Source organism: Alosa sapidissima, chromosome 21 (genome assembly GCF_018492685.1).
Source record: "Alosa sapidissima isolate fAloSap1 chromosome 21, fAloSap1.pri, whole genome shotgun sequence".
NCBI classification, from domain to species: Eukaryota; Metazoa; Chordata; class Actinopteri; order Clupeiformes; family Clupeidae; genus Alosa; species Alosa sapidissima.
The window spans coordinates 14,399,384-14,408,721 of record NC_055977.1 but is presented as its reverse complement, the minus strand read 5'-3'; positions in this window follow the sequence as shown (position 1 = coordinate 14,408,721).

Below are 9,338 nucleotides of genomic sequence, written 5' to 3'. Positions count from 1 at the left end.
GTATAAAGAAACCTTCAGGAAATTATTACAGTAGAAAATGTTTTTTTTTTTTTTTAAATCTTTCAAATTTACTATGAAGCTTATAGATGTGTATGGAAGTATATTTTAGCCCTGTATAGGGCAGAGACCTGGTGTATGTAGAATTTTTTCAACCAGAAGAGGATGCTGCTCTCTTACTCTAGCTCTTGCTCTTTCTCTCTCAGGCAGGGGAGAGGATAATATGTGTGTGAACTTTTGGGTGGGTTGTTGTCTTCCCTTCTAAAAGAACTGTCCTGAAAAATGTTTCAAGGTGGGTTCTTTGATATCAGTTTGACCATTCAAGCAATACTTTTGCACTAAAATGTTTGGTGAACCCTACATTTGCGTTATATAATGGAGTAAAATTTGTTCACCAAGGGACCACTCAAAACAGCGTTAAACATTTTAAAATGTCTGTACACATACAGTATTTGGACATGTACTTCAAAACAAACATACATTTGCTGGAACCTCTTCATTTGATACTTGTTTTGCGTGTTTGTGAATTTTGCATACTGAAATGGTTAACTTGCATTTTTTCCCTTTCTCTCTTTGTGCCTCTGCCTTACTCCCTGTTTCTTCCCCTGTGTTCTGGAGAAGTCATTTAGGGCTCCTTTAAGATGAGGGGGGGTGGTGCTGAGAGAGAGAGAGAGCGCTGCACGTTTCACCCATTCGTTCCAGAGGCCTTTAGTGTGAACCCTCCTCTCACACACTGCGTTAAGAACTTAAAATAAATAAGTAAGTGTTTGATTACATGTTTAGAGAACAAACACACACACACACACACACACACACACACACACACACACACACACACACACACACACACACAAACAAACACAGACTCATTTTAACATACACACTTAATTGTTTTTGCATACTGTCTGACTGTCTACGAGAATAATGTTTATATGACATTCTTTCTCAATATAACCTTATGCTAGTACACATCATCCTCACATCATGAGCATTAAATGCAGCCTATAGCTGTTATGCATCATATAACTAAAGCCCTGTTATCTGGCCAATTCCAAGCTATGTGGAGAAAATGTTATGCAGAATTCCACATGCATGGTCCTAAAAGCACAAAGCTGTAACGCCTTCAAGACATACTTTCTATACAACCTCATTACATTACATTAATACACAGGATTAGATGTTAAAATCCCTTGTGCCAAAATCCAAGGTAAAAGTAAATTAAACACTTGTTAATACATATATTAGACTGTTAGCAGACATGAAGAGGGATAGAAAACAGTGGGGCAGGAAACAGATCTAACAGGCTAACAAATGTTGGGCCAAAATGTATTCTTGCTAATTCATCCAACTAAGACTTTAAACATTACTATCAAATATTCCCAATATTCTTGCGTTATATAGAAATATATATGTAATGTACTCATTTATATGTATCATACATACCTTCAGCTCCTACAAATAACTCACAGTGATATTCAAGGCCTGCTGTGCTAAACGTATTTGTTTCAACTAGCGAGAACGCATTAGAGCCAATAATGCAATGATATAACAACTTCAGTCATAACACAGCTGATTATAGATCACCTGACACTGAATGAGGAAGGATAAAGTGCCATGTCAATGATATGACTCAGTTCATAATTCATATAATCTGTCAATGTTGAGGTCATGTCTGAGATGATGACCGTGGCTGTTCTCTTAAGCCATAGGAAACCTTGAGTTTGCACACATTATTTGACTTGACGTGTTTTTTTGTGTTTTTCGTGTTGGTGTCATATCAATGAATGAAGTTTTTCGTGTTCGTGTCATATCGATGAATTTCACAAAGCAGTGAACTGCATGATTTCATAGCAACTGGAACAAGTTCCAAACTCTTTTTTTTATTCTTTTATTTGTTTTCATTTAATTTGTTTTCTTATCCTTTCTTGTCTTTTGCCTTCAGTTCTTTCTTTTTCTTTTTCTTCCCTTTTCTTTTCTTTCCTTTCCGTATATCAGAGGTTGTGACATTGTCTTCGTGGCAGAGCTGGTGTGAGCAGGAGTGGGGGAAGTCACAGCGGCTCAAAATGGGTAAAAACAGAAACTTTCTCCTTCCTCCTCCTCCTCCTCCTCCTCCTCCTGTAGAGGGTTAAAGTGCCAGCAGTCTTTGCGCTTTCTGACCTCCAGTCAGTGCGAGCTTTGGCGGTTTGGAGAATGGCATTTAACTTGTACAGCTCCCAGGAAGCAACTCAATTACAGTGACCCTCCCTCCTGCCCTGCGGAAAAAAACCCACATCTTAGGGCCCAGACTGACTGAGGGACCAGGGCAGGCCCAGTGGAGAGGAAGAGTGAGTGAGGACGATAGGGACGTCAAAATGTGGAGCGGAGTGAACTGAGGAGAGAGGGAGGGAGTGAGTGAGGAGGAGAGGCGTGAGAGAGAGAGAGAAAGGGAGGGAGAGAGAGAGAGAAGATGAGAGAGAGAGTGAGAGTAAAGAGAGAGAGAGAACACAGTCAGGGAGGGGAGAGAGAGAGAGAGAGTGAATGGAAGAGACAACGTGGCAAAGGGTTATCCAGCGTAGGCTTTTGGAGACCATGCAATCACTTGAGGGTTCATCTGAGGTAGCCCAGTAAAAGTGTGTACATCACCAGGACTCCAGGCTATGGGTGCCTTTGGGTGACCTTGACAAGTGGGACTCTGTCTGATCACTACCACTCAATTACCAATCTTAAGAGGAGTATCGTATTGTTACTCTGTGATGTGCACCAGTTTCCTCACAGGAACAAACATCTTCCTCTCTGGATCCTCCTTTGTCTTTATACCTAAAATGCCAGACTGAACTAATATGCTTTGTGTAGAGGTGGAGGATTATCCACAAATTTACAGAGGGATCCAATCCAACTTCACATCAAAAGTGTTTCAAGTGCAAGCATGCTTACGGTCAGCAGCTGTCATTGCCCTGTATTGCACATATGCCTGTTAGTGTAATTGTTTGCATTTCTCTCTGAATAACCGAATGATAACAAGAAGACACTCCACTCAATACTCTGAAATGTGAAGGCCTCTGAAGTGCTTCCTAACGATAACGATAACTATAACCATAACGATAAAAGCATTCACACTGAACAACGATAAGTAACGATAAGTCTCTCCTTGTGTTAATGAATGTGACGGCTAAAATTTGATGGGTTCTGATTGGCTATTAGCTTTTTTTTTTGGTCACATTCATTAGTAACCAACCATAACCAACCATTCCCTTATGCACTGTTTGAAGTAGATCAGGCAATAGTGTTTGCTGCATTCAGACAGTGTTCACTCTGGTGATGATGAAACTGTCAGAAAGGAGACCACATAGCTCCCAGACTGTAGCTTGAATTTTGTCTGATTAGCTGATAAGCCTCCCCCACTCATTGTAATGGCTCACTTCCTTGTTTACATGTTGGGATGAGTTGTGGGCTAGAAAAAGAGTGCTACTTTCAAAAACATTGTACTGTAGATTCATGCATATTTTATTTTGCTTTTTATAAGGAATATTTCAGTCTTTTTTATAGCAGAAACTGCAGGGAAAAAGTTCTAGCACTGCTCCGTAAATGTCCTTAGATGCTCATCTGTTACATTTGATGTTGTGAGTGTCAGTACAGTGGCAGCTTTTTGGCAGCTACTTCCTAAGGGAGAGTCCAGACAACAATAAATGGTGGTTAGACTAGTCTTGTATATGTATTAATTACTGCATAAAGTACAGTGATATAAAGATACCTCACATAGATTTGGGCCAAAGGTGCTTTTGAGACACCCCTGCAAATGTATGTACAGTAGGCTAAAGCTATGCAAAGTTCAATGCAAGTGCTATAATGTTGGAAGGGGTTCGGCTCATTAAATTGTATGAACATGTCCACCGCTTTTTAATCCCCCAGTGGACACAAAACTCCAAAAATGGATGAACAGCAGTGTTTTCACCTTTACCTGAGACCACTTTCCTTGGAGATCTCAGACACTGCCTATTAGTGCAGTAATTGAGAAGTCCTCTATCACAGGCAGGCACCTTTCAATTGTAGACTTTACCACCCCTCAAAATACTGCAGTTCTCTTAACATGCAATCAGTGCACGTGCCTTTAAAGAGGAGGTATGTCTGTCCTTGAGCATATAATTTACTGCACACCAGGCAGGCTGGGTCTGAATTTGAATGCCTCCAGGCTACTGTAGGTAGGCCATGGTGTACCACGATAATCTCAAAGTGTGTCTGTTACTCCCAATGCGGTTTCGACTACATCAGATCATGCTTGATACTAACCTCAAGATGTCTGCAGTGTTGCTTTTGCTTTTGGTGGAATATATTTTTTTTAATTTTGTGATATGATATGATAAGCAGGTGGTTGTTGAGCTTATCTGATGATCTGATTTGAGATCAGGTTTATCTGCCATGGGGCCTTTATCCAGGCAATGCTTTTTGTGTTAAAGTAACACAACAACTTTTTAGGAAATTAAATGATTTGCTGTTTACCTCAGAGTTAAATAGGAGGATACATAAATGCAATAACCCAGTCTGACACTGTTAGCCTAACCTGGAAGTGAGTTACACAGTTAGCTTATAGCTCACTTTTAAGGACTAGTAAATAAATTACTATTTATATCTCTATTTTTGCTTTTGTTTATGTAAAGCACATTGAATTACCCCAATGTATAATATGAGCTATATGAATAAACATACCTTATGATGGTAGAATATTAAGAATGAAGCTTTTGAGTTACCTCTAGAGGAATATGTGCTGTCAATTTCCTAAACATTGAACTGGCTCAGTGTTCATCATGCCATTTGTGTTGGTGCTTTCAGAGTTTGAAATGTCAACACTGACCTGCTGAACGCCCATGATCTGTTAAAAGCCCCCTGTAAAGATTACGGTGTGAGTAAAGCTTTGGTGAAGTGAGATAGGGGTGTTTTTTACAGCAGTGTGTTAAAACCCCTCATCTGGAGGCGGGCTGGGTGAAGAGCTGGTCAGGCACACTCACACCAGGCTGCCGCCTCACCGAACCTCAGCAGGTACCGGCACTGTCGTAGAATGAGCGTTCTAAAGGGTCCTTTGAAAATGAGGTGCAGTTTTATAATTATACACCACTGATTAATGTGTTCTTTTATTAGAATATTCAACACACCACTCAGCTGCCTCACCACCCTTAAGCAGTACTGTCACAACCATCTCGTAGAATAAACGTTCTGAAGAATATCGGGGCCCATCGAATATAACATTCTTTTATGAAAATGTTCAAAAGTCCATGCTTCCACATCTCAGCAATAAACCCAATCCTCGGCCTTCCATCACAATGACATGGAGGCTCCCCTGTTCAGAGCCAGATCTGACTTAAAGGTGGGATGCAGCCTAGGTACAGTAAACTTTAGCAGTCGTTTAAGACTACAGTCTGTTAGCACAGGGTCCACTACCACTAACTGGGTTTTTAGGCCTACCACAAGAAAGGCTGTATCTTGTTTCGGTGAGGTAATCCCCATTCAGAGACTCGACCAGGTGAGGTGGACTGAGGTGGAGTCATTAGGGCACGTTAGCAAACACTGGGTGGGAAAAGAAATGAGGAAGTGTGGAAGAGGGAGGAGTGAGGGGAACAAGGGAGGAGAGAGAAAGAGGAGTGGAGTGTGTCAGGGGTATGTGTGAGGAGGGTGTAAGAGAATGAAAGAGAGAGAGAGGGGGGGGGGGTGAGAGAGGGGAGAGAGAAAGAGGGAGTGAGGGAGAGAGAGAGGAGGGAGAGAGAGAGGGGGGGGGGGAGAGGGGAGAGAGAAAGAGGGAGTGAGGGAGAGAGAGAGGAGGGAGTGAGAGAGAGAGAGAGAGGGGGGAGAGAGAGAGGGGAGAGAGACAGAGGGAGTGAGGGAGAGAGAGAGGAGGGAGTGAGAGAGAGAGAGAGAGAGAGAGAGGAGAGAGACAAAGGGAGTGAGGGAGAGAGAGAGGAGGGAGTGAGAGAGAGAGAGGAAGGAGTGAGGGAGAGAGAGAGGAGGGAGTGAGAGAGAGAGAGGAAGGAGTGAGGGAGAGAGAGAGGAGGGAGTGAGAGAGAGAGAGGAAGGAGTGAGAGAGAGAGAGGAGGGAGTGAGAGAGAGAGAGGAGGGAGTGAGGGAGAGAGAGAGGAGGGAGTGAGTGAGAGAGAGAGAGGAAGGAGTGAGAGAGAGAGAGGAGGGAGAGAGAGTGAGAGAGGAAGGAGTGAGAGAGAGAGAGGAGGGAGTGAAAGAGAGAGAGGAAGGAGTGAGAGAGAGAGAGGAGGGAGTGAGAGAGAGAGAGGAGGGAGTGAGGGAGAGAGAGAGGAGGGAGTGAGAGAGAGGAGGGAGAGAGAGTGAGAGAGGAAGGAGTGAGAGAGAGAGGAGGGAGTGAAAGAGAGAGAGGAAGGAGTGAGAGAGAGAGAGGAGGGAGTGAGAGAGAGAGAGGAAGGAGTGAGAGAGAGAGAGGAGGGAGTGAGAGAGAGAGAGGAAGGAGTGAAAGAGAGAGGAGGAGGGAGAGAGGGGTTTCACCATGTGTTTTTTCATTTTTCCACTTTCCCCTCGTCGTCAAGAGGAAAGGAGCGAACAGCTGCAGGCCACTCCCCCTGCATTAGCTTATCAGTCGGACGCTGACCAACCCCTCAGATCCTTCTCTCCAGGGGGGTCCGGTGCAGGACTACCACCCCTGTCTCCCTGCCTGTCCAACTGCCAAGCCAGGGAAGCGGATACAGGGGTTAAGGAATCATGGCTACGGTGGGAAGTATGGATATTTTGCAAACAGAATTTGTGAAGAATGTGGTGTCATTGGCCCTGCATGTAAACAGATAGGAGGTCCAGTTTGCATAACACTTTTTTTGGTCTGGGCAGTGTGAGGCTAGAAGCATAACAATCCAGCAAGCCTGAGTGGCACTTCATAGTCACTTGCCTCAATGGCTCTGGTGAATTGCGACAGGATTGCAATGATGACCCGGTTCATACAACAACACCATACATGGAGCATCCCCTAGGCTTAAGGCCTAGGCTTAAGGGGGGTGGCTCCGCTCCTTTACTCTGTACTCTGCTCTGCCAGTGTTTTCCTCCCCTGGACAGAAACGTACACACACACACACACACACAAGCACACACAAGCACACACACACACACACACACACACAAGCACACACAAGCACACACACACACACACACACACACACACACACACACACACAAGCACACACAAGCACACACACACACACACACACACACACACACACACACACACACACACACACACATGCACACGCACACAAGCACACACACACACACACACACATGCACAAGGAAAATGGAGTTTAAGGGAGGTGGAGAAAGGGCAGGGCATGGAATGGTGGTGTGTGTGTGTGTGTGTGTGTGTGTGTGTGTGTGTGTGTGTGTGTGTGTGTGTCGTGTGTGTGTGTGTGTGTGTGTGTGTGTGTGTGTGTGTGTGTGTGTGTGTGTGTGTGTGTTGGGGGGTAAACATAGCCATGATCAGACGGGGGGTGAGAATCCTGGAACCCGGGTGGGAGTAAAGTAGAGAAGAGAAGAGAAGAGAGGGGAGGGCCCTTGTGCTAGAGCTTCAAGATGTCCATGGAAAATGAATCATGGAGGCCTTTTCCAGGGAGGGTGGTGGTATGGGGGGAATGGAGAGAGAGAGAGAGAGAGAGAGAGAGGAGAACAGAGAGGAGACACACATCTGGCTGGAAGAGAGGAGGAGGAAAGAATTAAGAGCAAGAAAAGAGGAAAAAATAAAGTGTGGGCTACTCTTCTGTCCTCTGGGCTTCAGGAGTCTCCCTACCTTCCTCTCTCTTTCTCTCTGTTTTACTCACAGAGAATGCATCATGTGCTTTAGGGCTGAGTGCATTCTCAAAGATGAGCTGATAATGCTGAAATGTTGAATGCAGCTGTACACTGTGTTTCCTACAACATCCTATCTTGTTAAGAGCCAACATGTGTGGCAGAGGCGTGGGAGCCAAACTACCAGGGAGACAGACGCGCAAGACAGACAGAAATGTCCAGTCACCGTCGCCTTACTGCCACTGTGCCTGTAATCCCATGTTTATCTGGGCTTGGGAGGGCTCCTTTAAATACTGACCAGTTTTCCACAATCACCAAGAAGGTCGGAAGGGAAACGTACACCAGTGCAGCACAGGCACCAATCCAGTCTGGCTCGCCCTTACGTGTCATTAAGATTTTTTCTTTCCTCTTTTTTCCTTCCTCGTCTTCTTCTTCTTCTTCTTCTTCTACTGCAGTGATGGTCCTTGCAGACTGAAACGGGGCTGGAAAAAAAAAAACCTTTGTTTCACAGAGCCACGTCATCCAGCTCTGTATGTCTGTGGAATCAACTGCACAAAATGCAGTCAAAGTCTGCCTTACTGTACCAAGCCCTCTGTTTTTAGTTGAAATGTCTGCTTGGTTTGCATTCTTTGAAGATGAGTTTATTGATCTAATGTTTACCATAATGAATATTACCAGGATGACAGTGGTCATCAACACAACAAGTCTGATGTTTATGGTTAGTGTTATGTTAATGGTTTGTTACTTTGAAACGAAGGAAAAAGAAAGTAAGTGAAAGAGTGGGGCCAGGATGGAGAGATGATGAGAGGAGAGAGAGAATGGATGAAAGAAAGTGTAGGGAAAGGGAGAAAAGGCATACCAGACAGCTTGGAGGAAACCCAGACCTTGGAGCAGACTGAGAAGAGCTGGGATCTCAAATGTGAAGCTCAGCCCACTGCTGAAAAAACAGACCGCTCTAGAATGTTCCCTTTGCACATTCTCTTTCCCTCATCCCCCTTTTTTCTCCCCCTCTCTGTCTTTTCTTCATTCTCTTTTTTGGTCACTTCTCAACTCTAGGTGATTGAATTTAGATTGGCAGTAGGCCTACAGTCAACAATTACACAAGCTACTATCTCACAAGCTAATTTGAAAAAAAAAAGAAAAAAGAAATGGTATTGCAAAGAAGTTTTTCCTCTGCTTACAAAGTCTGGAGAAACCTCTGGTGAAGTAATTGTTACATTGCCATGCAGGCATGTTGTCTTTCATGGGAAGTAGATCCACCTCTTACGCTGAGCTGTAGTTTGCCTTCCCCAGTCGGGGAAAGACCTCACCTGCGCAGTGGACCATTACATCACCTGGAGAATTTCCGGCTGTAATAAGGGCTTAGTTTGAGTTGGGGTTGGGGAGTGGGGTGTATCATAAGAGCTAAGCAAACATCTGTGGTAACTCGGGCACAAGATTATTTCCCCACTAGAAACACAGACAGACTCACACACTCACACACACACACACACACACACACACACACATATACTTTCTCCCTTCTGTCACACCTTCTACATTTTGATACAGTAGGATCAGAGAAGAGGGGTGAAAAGAAA